At 37.9% G+C, this 11,366-nt stretch overlaps 1 long non-coding RNA gene across 4 annotated transcripts in view; it reads right to left on the bottom strand.

Moving 5' to 3' along the window:
* Positions 1–8,407: 8,407 nt before the first annotated feature.
* The window catches only part of LOC115523776, a 35,684-nt gene continuing 32,725 nt past the window's right edge, over positions 8,408–11,366 (bottom strand). For all 4 annotated transcript variants that reach the window (XR_003971842.1, XR_003971843.1, XR_003971844.1 and 1 more), the window contains one exon: positions 8,408–8,559. This is a non-coding gene — a long non-coding RNA (uncharacterized LOC115523776). The remainder of the gene's footprint in view (positions 8,560–11,366) is intronic.

Genomic DNA, 11,366 nt, shown 5'->3' with positions numbered 1-11,366 from the left:
CTAGATATGTGGTCTCTGGCTGATGGATGCAGGCAGGCTTTGTCCTTTGAATGGTTATACCTTCTTCCCACAGCACTCCAGGGAGGGGATTGCTTTCTCCTACTGCAGACTGCACCCCTGACCTAGCTGCTGAGCCCAGGGCTGGTCCCCCTCCTCCCCAGGTGCATGATGCTGGCAGGAGAAAGTCAGGAGAAAGTCTCTCAGTCAGGAGAAAGTCTCTCAGTTAGAGGCTGGATCTTTCTCTGTCCCTGTCCAAGGTTTTTCTCTCGTCCAAATACAGTCCTATGCTTCCCCAGCCTCTCTTTCTCTTCCCTTTGTCTCTCCACAGAAGGGGATCCCTCCCCTCTGTTTGTTTTCTCTCTCCCAGTTTGCAATCATGCACCTATGGCCTGTCAGATTGTCCTGGTGGGTCCCTGGAAGCAACTCTTTGCCTCCTGGACTCTTGGGGTTCAAAGTCCTTTGGCTTCAACACTGCTTTGTTTGAGAGAATGGAACCTTGGATCCCCCTACTTCTCCACAATGTTGGCCCTTCTTCCTCTTCTGAGTCTTCTAATTTGTGGTAGATTCCCTCTAGTTAAATTTTATTTCATTTATTCTTGAGCTCTAAATGATCCTTTTTAAAATATTTTTTATCTCTTAGTTGAAGTTCTCAGAGTTCATCCACTCTTTTCTCAAGTCCAGTATCTTTATGACCATGACTCTGATCTCTTTATCAGACATATTACTTATCTCCATTTGCTTTCAATCTTTTTCTGTGATTTCTGTCTTATTCATTCATTTGGAAAATAACCTGTTCTCTAATTTTTTCTAACTTTGTTTCTATGTATTAGGTAGATTAGGTACATCTCTTGGTCTTAGAGTGACCTTGTGTAGAACTCTTGTGGTGCCCAGTAGTGCAATCCCCCTTGGTCATAAGAATCAGGCATCCTAGGAGTGTCTCCTGTGTGAATGGCATGCATCATCTTGTTGTGGCTGTGCTGTGTGATTCCTGTGGGTCTGCTAGTGGATGGGGTTGGTCTTCAGGCCAGATGGTTGCAATGACCAAAATCACATGCTGGGAGCACAATAGGCAAGGTTTGTTCCCTGTGCTGATAAGAAGCCTGACTGAATCCACTGCAGGATCTGTCTGGTGGCCCTGGCACTCAGCCTAGCTGTCTGTAATTAGCCTCTACAATAGCTACAGGTGTACTAATGGGCAGGGTTTCATCCCTTCACAGCCAACAAAGAGGCCCAGCTGTTGGAACTAAAGTATGCTAGTTTCTGCCTCAGGGAAGAAATTACTTTAGACTGGCACTGGTCCCAGCCAGATATACCTTCCAAGTGTGGCTTGGCAGGAGCTGCTTTGGAGGGATGCCTGCCAAAGTGAGGGGCTTGGGTGGAGTTGGTCTATAGGAGAATGCTGGGGTGGGATACAGGGTGCTATCAAGGTAGATGCAGAGTGTTGGGACTGGTTATTTACATTAGAAACTACAGCCTTGCTCAGATGAAACACTCTTGGATACTCCCCACAAACAGTATTTAGTCTAAATTTCCCCTTGCCATGGTACTTCTTCATATGTTTTTTATGGATAAGCTCCCAGCAGGGACCCTCAGAAGTTGTGCTAATTCTTGTGAGTAAAAACAGATGAGATGAATACATCCTGATAGGGCTTACTTTATTGTGATATCAAGACAACTTCTAAAAACAACTTTGTCTTTCTCATATACTAGTGCTTTTGAAACCAATACACAACACTCCATCCTAGTGTCATTCAGATCCTTGGGAATTCATGTGGAGATTGAAGGGCAAGTTTCAACTGCTTCAACAGCTTCTCTAACCATTTGGTTTCTCCATTGACTAAAGTTTTCTGAGTAGATCGTGCTGACAGTGAAGGGAGAAGTGGAGAGGTTGAGCTTGGTGATGCCTGTAACGCAGTTAAGTCATCAGTTGCTATAAGGTGACCAAAATGGCAACCCATGGCGGAAGAAGAGGATGTCACAGACTCAAATTTGGAGCAGAAGGTAGTCCATTTTGGAACACTGGCACAACTGATTTTACAGAGGAATATCTGTAGCTTTACTGAGTATGCTTTCCAAAGTAAGCAATAGAAGAGTATGGCCAATAAGCAGCATGCTGCACTGACCTACTTAATAATAGAGTTGAAGATGCAAAGCAGAGTCATGCCTGCAAAATACAGTGTCCCATAAATTTGTAATTCTTTCTTGTTCTTGCCACTCAAGGGAAACACTAGTTGTTATGACAATTATTGACATTGTCCCAAGTATTATCATCCTACATTATACTAGCTAATATTAGACATTCAATGTTGATAAAAGATGTTCTATATGCCTGAAATTTTTACAGATGCATCATATCATGGTCTTTAATTTGTTGTAATATACCTTTTCCTTTGGTCACTAAGTAGGGTTTTATTATGGCAGGTGCTATGATTTTCCCCATATTCTTATGTTTTTTAGTTAATACTTTTCCTATTTTAGATTCTGGGGTGTATTAATGCTAATTCCTATCTCTGTAGCTGCCTGCGATACTAATAGGAATTTTTTCATCCTTTCTATATCTATGGTGTAGCGATTGCCACCTTCCAGATCATTTTAGTCCAAGATTTCATATCTAGATTGTTAGTAAGCAACCTAAGCTTTTGCTTAAGCCATGATACCTTTCAATTGATCCAGAGACAGTTGGGTTGTAGAATAAGAGGAAGTTTCATATTATGCCTTGTTCCTTAGCCCATTCTTGATTAGCTTTTATGTGAAGTAGGTGCCCTAATCTGATTTTATGATGGTTGAATTACCAGAGCAGGGAATCCAGATTTCTAAGACTCAGATGGTGGATTCTTTATTATTTCTTCCACAAGGATAGAGTAATTGATGTGTATAAAATTGTTGATACACATAATTTATTCTCCAATATAGGCTAGCATTCCATGTAATCACTTTGTACAATTTGGAAGGGTTTGTTGTCTTTGAATGTATCTGGATGATTCATTAATGAAGAATCAATGAATGAATCCTCTAAGCTTCAAAATTGTGGCAATTACATCCCATAATTTTAAATTAAAGGTATTTTGTGGATATATACATGTTTCTTTTCTCCAACGATGTTCTAGTGCCATGTTTGCCACTATGACCTGTTTGGTGATGTGCCCATACAATGATCCTATCCATTGGCATATGTGTGTGTCCACATTTTATGTTCCATTGTCCTTATTTATGTATGATTATGTTTTGAATTGATTTCATCCTTATACATGAATCATTGTTCTTTTTCATAAATTTAGGAATCTTTACCTCTTTAGTTTTCCTAGTGAGTTTGTTTACTTGGTTATTAAATTTGGTAACTTCATAGTTGTCCTTCTGATGTGCAGAGATGTGTGTAACCAATATAGAGGTGTCATCCAGTGCTATTTTCTGCCATATGCCATTACCCCATATGCTCTTACATCCTATTTCCCAGGTCCTGCCATGACCTGACCCGAGAGCTAGCTATTCATTTACCTACCATCCTTGGATCCAAAAATTACATACCTCATTCTGACTTTCCTTAACAGACTGTTCAATTGCCAATTTTATAGCTGTTAGTTTAGCCATAAATTGATGTTGTGCTGATTCTCCCAAGCCTGATTCTATCCTGGTTTGTCCATTATTAGTCATTCCTCTACACATTGACTGCCAGGATATTCTGGATGATGGCAAGAAAGCTGATCCATCTAAAATCATGCACTGTTGGGACACTTGGCTGGCTCGGTTGAGTGTCCAACTCTTGATTTTCAGCTAAGGCCATGATCCCAGGGCCATGGGATTGAGTTCTGCATCGGACTCCATGTGGAGCATGGAGCCTGCTTGAGATTCTCTGTCTCTCCTTCTTCCCCTCTCCTCCACTCATGCACATTTATATTCCACCCCCCTCTCTCTCTACACACACACACACACACACACACATATAAATTTATATATGTATATAAATTTACTATATATATACATATACATATATATAAAGTAAATAAAAGCATGCACCATTGACTGCTGTGGTCCCTATTACCTAACCACTTGAGCTTACTCCTCAAAATCCAGCAAGTCCACTATTGGCATTGCTGAGATATTTTTTAGTTAATGCAGGTCAACTTTTAATCTGTGGCCCCACTCAGATATGTACCATTGTTATTTTATAGCTTTATAGTCAAGAGTACTTCCCATCTCTTTGTAGAGGTCTGCTTTATCTACTACAGAAGGGTTTTTTGGAGTTTAAATGTAATTGGTTTATTTTCTTAGTGTGTATTTTCTAGGGCCTTGTAGAATGTTTAGGTGAGCCTTTCAATTGGTTGGTGTATGTTCTCAGACAATGGGAACTCCTTAGTGTAAAGCCCAGTTGGATAAAACTTGGAGTTCTGTGGTGTTTTGGTCCACAGTGATGCTGCTGCAAACTCTCCTGAGTACAGGCACTCTAATTTGTATTTAAAGTCTTCATTAGATGATGCCAATGTGTTAAACATTCTGACAGCATTTTTCAAATATAGGCTGTCTTGAGTCTCTAGCCATCTAAAGTCTCTACTCATCCTATTTATTTCATGAATGTGTTTTAATATTATCACCAGAAGTGGTATGTGCTATACCAAATATCCAAACAGTCCTATCAGTTTCTGAGCTTCTTCTTTTGTGGTAGGAGTCAATACACAATTGATACTGTTTATGACTGGGTGTGGGTTTTTTTATGCCTCCAGAGGACTAAATTTTGCCTAGCACTTTTACTGTAGTGTGTGGACCTCACTTGGGTCAATTTTCCATTTTCTGAGTGTAAGGAATTAAATTAATTCTATTTTGACCCTAATGTGTTTTTCCTAGTTACCGCCATAAATAAGGATGTCATCAATATATAGGAAATACTGGGTTTTTGTGTGTGTTTTCATCAAAGGCCTGGATGTCTTGTGTTAGAATGGTATGGGCTATTACTGGACTGCTAAGGTATCCTTGTGGTAGCCTAGCAAACTGATACCGCCTGCCTTGCCACATAAATGCAACCATGGGTTGGCTCTCCTCCTCAATTACAATAGCAAAGAACATGTCACATAAGGTCTGGATGTCACAGTGATATTGGTGACATATCACCATGTCATAAAGTCTAGATCCAGTGGTGATACTGCTTATGATAGTGCCTATATCCCAGAGTGCTGCCTCAGTTTGGGGAGACTGAATTGTAAAATGGTTTCTTAGTTCTGAGGGTAGCCAGTTGAGAAGATGTCTAGATCCCAATTTCAAAGCATCTTAGATGGAGTGAAGGCAGCAAGTCACAATCAAATGATCTTTCTGGTTTGCAGGTTAAATGTGTGTGGTGATCTTTGGCCACACAACAACCAGTAAAAGATTATCCATACATATGCTGTTCTGGTGGTTTCTCTGGTCCCATCCAAGTCATTTATATTCACTTGCAATGTTTCAAAAGAATGGGAGATAATCAGAAATGTTACTTTGGAAAGATGTAACCAGATTTGAGATACTAAAATTAAAGATCTAGTCTAGTTTACAGGTAGAACAAAGTCAATTAATAGAACTAGAATCTAATATCTAAAAGTTCATAGTTTCAGTCAAAACAATTTTTCTCTCTACAATTACCCCCATTTCTATCAATTATAACCATTAAGACTAATTTGTTTGCAAATAAGGCTAGTTTCAATGAACTTAGCTTGATTATATATAAGTGAAGTGAGAGTCATGATTGATCATATAGGATCCTTTACATCTGCTTTGGTGGAACTTTTCATAAAACATCTCAGGTTGAATTTTTAACAGCGTCTTGAGGCTAAGAAATAAAGCAAAATACTTGCCCTAATGCTTTGCCTGCAATACCTATGGATTTAGGTTACTTCCTTTTTTAACAGGGTCCCCAAAATATCCTGAGGTTCCTGCACCAGCCTGGAAGTGGCCCTCTTTACTTACCTGGTAAGAATGCTGAAAACCTGCAAGCAAGTATCACACTATTTCCAAGGTACTTTATTGGCTCCATAAAGTCAGTATTAGTTGCTTAAAGCTGTCTAGTTATATCTGAGCCTATGCAGATCTCTCTTAAATACGACATTCCAGTCAAAACCTTAGTAATAAAACCAGTGTTCCCAACTGTCCTGTTATAAGGAAGACAGATTCTTATGGCAATATATTTGTATATGTTCAATAAGTATACAAGAATACTCACTGAGAGTTTCCAAATTCTGGGGTGATCAGGCAGGCAGAGCTTACAAAGGTATAAATTACCAAATTGCTGAGGAAAGGTTTTCCTATATCTGGGAAAAAAAAATGAAAAAACGAGTATTTTGGGGCATCTGAGTGGCTCCGTCAGTTAAGGGTCCATCTCTTAGTTTCGGCTCAGGTCATGATCTCAAAGTTTATGAGTTCAAGCCTCACATCAGGCCTGCACTGACAGTGGGGAATCTGCTTGGGATTCTCTCTTTCCTCTTTCTCTGTTCCTACCCCACTTGCATTCTCTCTCAAACTTACATTTTTTTTTACAAAGCAGTATTTCAAAAAATAAAAATCCTAAAAATTTTCAGTTTATTCACTCCCATTCGTAATTAATTTCTCTTTTTGTTTTATTTGAGAGAGAGAGGGAGAGAATCTCAAGCAGGCTCTGCACTGACAGATGCAGGGCTCCATGAGATCATGACCTGAGCTGAAACCAAGAGTCAGTGCTTAACCAACTGAAGCATCCAGGCACCCCTGTAATTAATTTCCCTTCATCTTGACCTTCTGTTACTTTTGTGAAGCCATCAGTTTCTCCAACAGAGCTGTGTAAATTCTTACTCAGTTCAACGGTATGATCTTAAGTTATAAGAGACCGATATTCTAGGTATTTATCAGTCTTTTTCCTGAATCTCCTTGAAGATGAAGCACTTTTGCAAAAGCATCAATGTAAAACAATAACTGCAAATGACTTAAAAATGGTAATGGTTAATGATTTGATTAGAATTCATTACAATGCAGGGGCACTGGGTGGCTCAGTGGGTCAGGCATCCGACTCTTGATTTCAGCTCAGGTCATGATTTCACGGTTTGTGACTTTGAGCCCTCATTTGAGCTCTGCACTGTCAGTGCAGAGCCTGCTTGGGATTCTCTGTCTCTCCCTTTCTCTCTGCCCCTCTGCTCTCTCTCAAAAACAATTAAAAAACATCATTACAATGCAATTGACAAGGAGATTTAATCATCATGGAGATTTAATCATCACAGAAATAACCAATACTTCAAGATAATAACTAGAATTATAAGTGATAACATAATCAATTTCTAGGAGTCTCACACAATTTCTAGAACACTTAATTATATTTATGGAAATATAATCTAAGAAGGTTTAGCATCACTTACTTGACAATGATTCCCATGCAATTTAACATACCAAATAAACATAATTAACATCTCTTTATTTATTCTCAAGTTAGCTAACATAGAGTGTAGTCTTGGCTTCAGGAGTAGAATCCAGTGATCTGTTACATATAACACACAGAGCTCATCCCAAGTGCCCTCAATGCCCATCACCCAACCCCTATCAACTGTCTGTTCTCTGTATTTAAAAGTCTCTTATGGTTTGCCTCTCTGTTTTTATTTTTCCTACCCTTCCCCTATGATCATTTAAGTTTCTCCAATTCCACATATGAGTGACATCATAAGATATCTTTCTCTGAATTATTCTGCTTAGAATAATACCCTCCAGTTTCATTCATGTTGTAAATGTCAAGATTTCATTCTTTTTGATGGCTGAGTAGTAGTCCATTGCAATACAATTCCATTGTGTATATACACACACGCCTCTTTAATCCATTTATCAGTTGATGGACATTTGGGCTCTTTCCAGAATTTGGCTATTGTTGATAGCACTGCTATCAACATTAGGGGGCATGTGCCCCTTCGGGTCAGCACTCCTGTATTCTCTGGATAAATTCCTAATGATGCAATTGTTGGATGGTAGGGTATTTGTAATTTTAATTTTTTGAGGAACCTCCACACTGTTTACCAGAGTGGCTGCACCAGTTTGCAGGCCACCAAAAGTGCAAGAGGGCTCCCCTTTTTCCACATCCTTGCCAACATCTGTTGTTTCCTGAGTTGTTAGTCTTAGGTATTCTGACCAGTATGAGGTGGTATCTCAGTGTGGTTTTTATTTGTATTTCTCTGATGATGAGCATTGTTGAGTATCTTTCCATGTGTCTTGGAAAAGTGTCCATTCATGTCTTCTGCCTTTTTCTTCACTGGATTGTTTGTTTTTTGGATGTTGAGTTTGGTAAGTTTTTTATAGATTTTGGATACTAACCCTTTATCCAATATGTCATTTGCAAATATCTTCTCCCATTCCACTGGTTGCCTTTCAGTTTTGTTTCTTTTGCTGTGTAGAAGCTTTTTATCTTGATGACGTCTCAATAGTTTATTTTTGCTTTTATTTCCCTTGCCTTCAGAGACATGTCAAGTAAGAAGTTGCTGCAGCCAAGGTCAAAGAGGTTGCTGCCTTTAACATCTCTCTTTTATGAGAAGAACAAACCCTTGAAATCTTCCAAAGATCCTCTGGGAAGTTTCAGACTCAAGAAGACTTCATTTTAGAATTTGGGAGTTTTGTCAAAAAAAAAAAAAAAAAGTTCAGACTTTTCATTAAACAGAGTAACATATCATACAATAATTATCCATTTTATCTAAAGTGGCAGTTAAAGACTTCATAGGCAAATAAACACTCTTTTTTCTAAGTAATCAAAGACGTGATGAAGACAAAACATGGAACCTTTATTTTTCTAGGTACATTGCATTAAAAGTAAAAAAACTGTTTACAATTAAAAGGACATTTTCTTAGATTACTGTTATGATTTTAACAGACAAAAAACAAATTTTAATTTGTACCAGCTTTTTATATTAAAACTCATTTTATATTAAAACTCATTTTTCAAATAAATCATTTTAATCTTAGCCAGAATGATCATACATTAAAATCATTTTAAAGATTCCTTGTTCACAATCTTTTAAGACTTTTTAAAGAGGAAAAAATCTGAATGTGAAAAAAAACATTAGTCTCATTTGAGGACAAAAATTTTTGATAAAGAAGCTATAAGAAATGGAGGAGAAAAACACATGTTCTAATTTTCTTGCATGTGGAGATGTTTCCCTATTATTTTTAGTAGCTCTAATCACATATTAGAAGCTTTAACCCTTAGGCATCCAAATCAGCCAGGAGGAGGTCAAATTTTCACTCTTCGCAGATGATATGATACTCTATATGGAAAACCCAAAAGATTCCACAAAAAAACTGCTAGAACTGGTCCATGAATTCAGCAAAGTGGCAGGATATAAAATCAATGCACAGAAATCAGTTGCATTCCTACACACCAAAAATGAAGCAACAGAAAGAGAAATCAAGGAATCGATCCCATTTACAACTGCACCAAAACCCATAAAATACCTAGGAATAAATCTAACCAGAGGTGAAAAATCTATACACTGAAAACTATAGAAAGCTTATGAAAGAAATTGAAGGAGACACAAAAAAAAAAAAAATGGGAAAAGATTCCATGCTCCTGGATAGGAAGAATATTGTTAAAATGTCAACACTACCCAAAGCAATCTATACATTCAATGCAATCCCTGTCAAAGTAACACCAGCATTCTTCACAGAGCTACAGCAAACAATCCTAAAGTTTGTACAGAACCAGAAAAGACCTGGAATAGTGAAAGCAATCTTGAAAAAGAAAACCAAAGCAGGAGGCATCACAATCCCAGACTTCAAGCTATACTACAAAGCTGTAATCATCGAGACAGTATGGTACTGGCACAAAAACAGACAGTCAGATCAATGGAACAGAATAGAGAACCCAGAAATGGACCCACAAACGTATGGGCAACTAATCTTTGACAAAGCAGGAAACAATATCCAATGGAATAAAGACAGTCTCTTCAGCAAGTGGTGCTGGGAAAACTGGACAGTGACATGCAGAAGAATGAACCTGGACCACTTTCTTACACCATACACAAAAATAAACTCAAAATGGATGAAAGACCTCAATGTAAGACAGGAAGCCATCAAAATCCTTGAGGAGAAAGCAGGCAAAAACCTCTTTGACCTTGGCCACAGCAACTTCTTACTCAACATGTCTCCAGAGGCAAGGGAAACAAAAGCAAAAATGAACTATTGGGACCTCATCAAAATAAAAAGCTTCTGCACAGCAAAGGAAACAATCAGAAAAACTAAAAGGCAACTGACAGAATGAGAGAAGATATTTGCAAATCACATATCAGATAAATAGTATCCAAAATCTACAAAGAATTTCTCAAACTCAACACCCAAAAAACAAATAATCCAGTGAAGAAATGGGCAAAAGACATGAATAGACACTTCTCCAAAGAAGACATCCAGATGGCCAACCAACACATGAAAAGATGCTGAACATCACTTATCATCAGGGAAATACAAATCAAAACCACCATGAGATACCACCTCACACCTGTCAGAATGGCTAACGTTAACAACATCAGATGTTGGCGAGGATGCAGAGAAATAGGATCTGTCTTGCACTGCTGGTAAGAATGCAAACTGGGCAGCTACTCTGGAAACAGTATGGAGGTTCCTCAAAAAATTAAACACATAACTACCCTATGACCCAGCAATTACACTACTAGGTATTTACCCAAGGGATACAGGTATGCTGTTTTGAAGGGACACATGCACCACTGTTTACAGCAGCACTATCAACAATAGTCAAAGTATGGAAAGAGCCCAAAGGTCCATCAATGGATGAATGGATAAAGAAGACACACAATAGAGTATTACTCGGCAATCAAAAAGAATGAAATCTTGCCATTTGCAACTATGTGGATGGAACTAGAGGGTATTATGCTAAGTGAAATTAGAAACAAATATCATAGGACTTCACTCATATGAGAACTTTAAGATACAAAACAGATGAACATAAGGGAAGCAAAAATAATATAAAAACAGGGAGGGGGACAAAACATAAGACTCTCAAATATGGAGAACAAACAGAGGGTTGCTGGAGAGGTTGAGGGGACTAAAGAATCTATTCCTGAAATCATTGTTGCACTCTATGCTAACTCTATGCTAACTTGGATGTGAATTAAAAAAAATAAAAATTAAAAAAAAGTCTTTTACCCTTAGAAACTTTATAGTGAAAAATACTAAGCAATTATGAATTATTACATTTACTTAATTTGCCCATCTAAAAATGCACTATGAAGGTATTTAAAAATTTCTTGAAATATGTGCTTATTCATAACAATCTTTCAAAAAGCACAAAACACTGTTTACTAAGAGACTCAAGTTTTAGTACCTCTGTGATAGGAAAGCCAAAAGAATAGATAAACCTATAGTCATTAATTAATGTTTTATTCTTTACT

Source organism: Lynx canadensis, chromosome C2, assembly GCF_007474595.2.
Source record: "Lynx canadensis isolate LIC74 chromosome C2, mLynCan4.pri.v2, whole genome shotgun sequence".
NCBI classification, from domain to species: domain Eukaryota; kingdom Metazoa; phylum Chordata; class Mammalia; order Carnivora; family Felidae; genus Lynx; species Lynx canadensis.
This window is presented reverse-complemented; position numbering and strand designations above follow the sequence as displayed.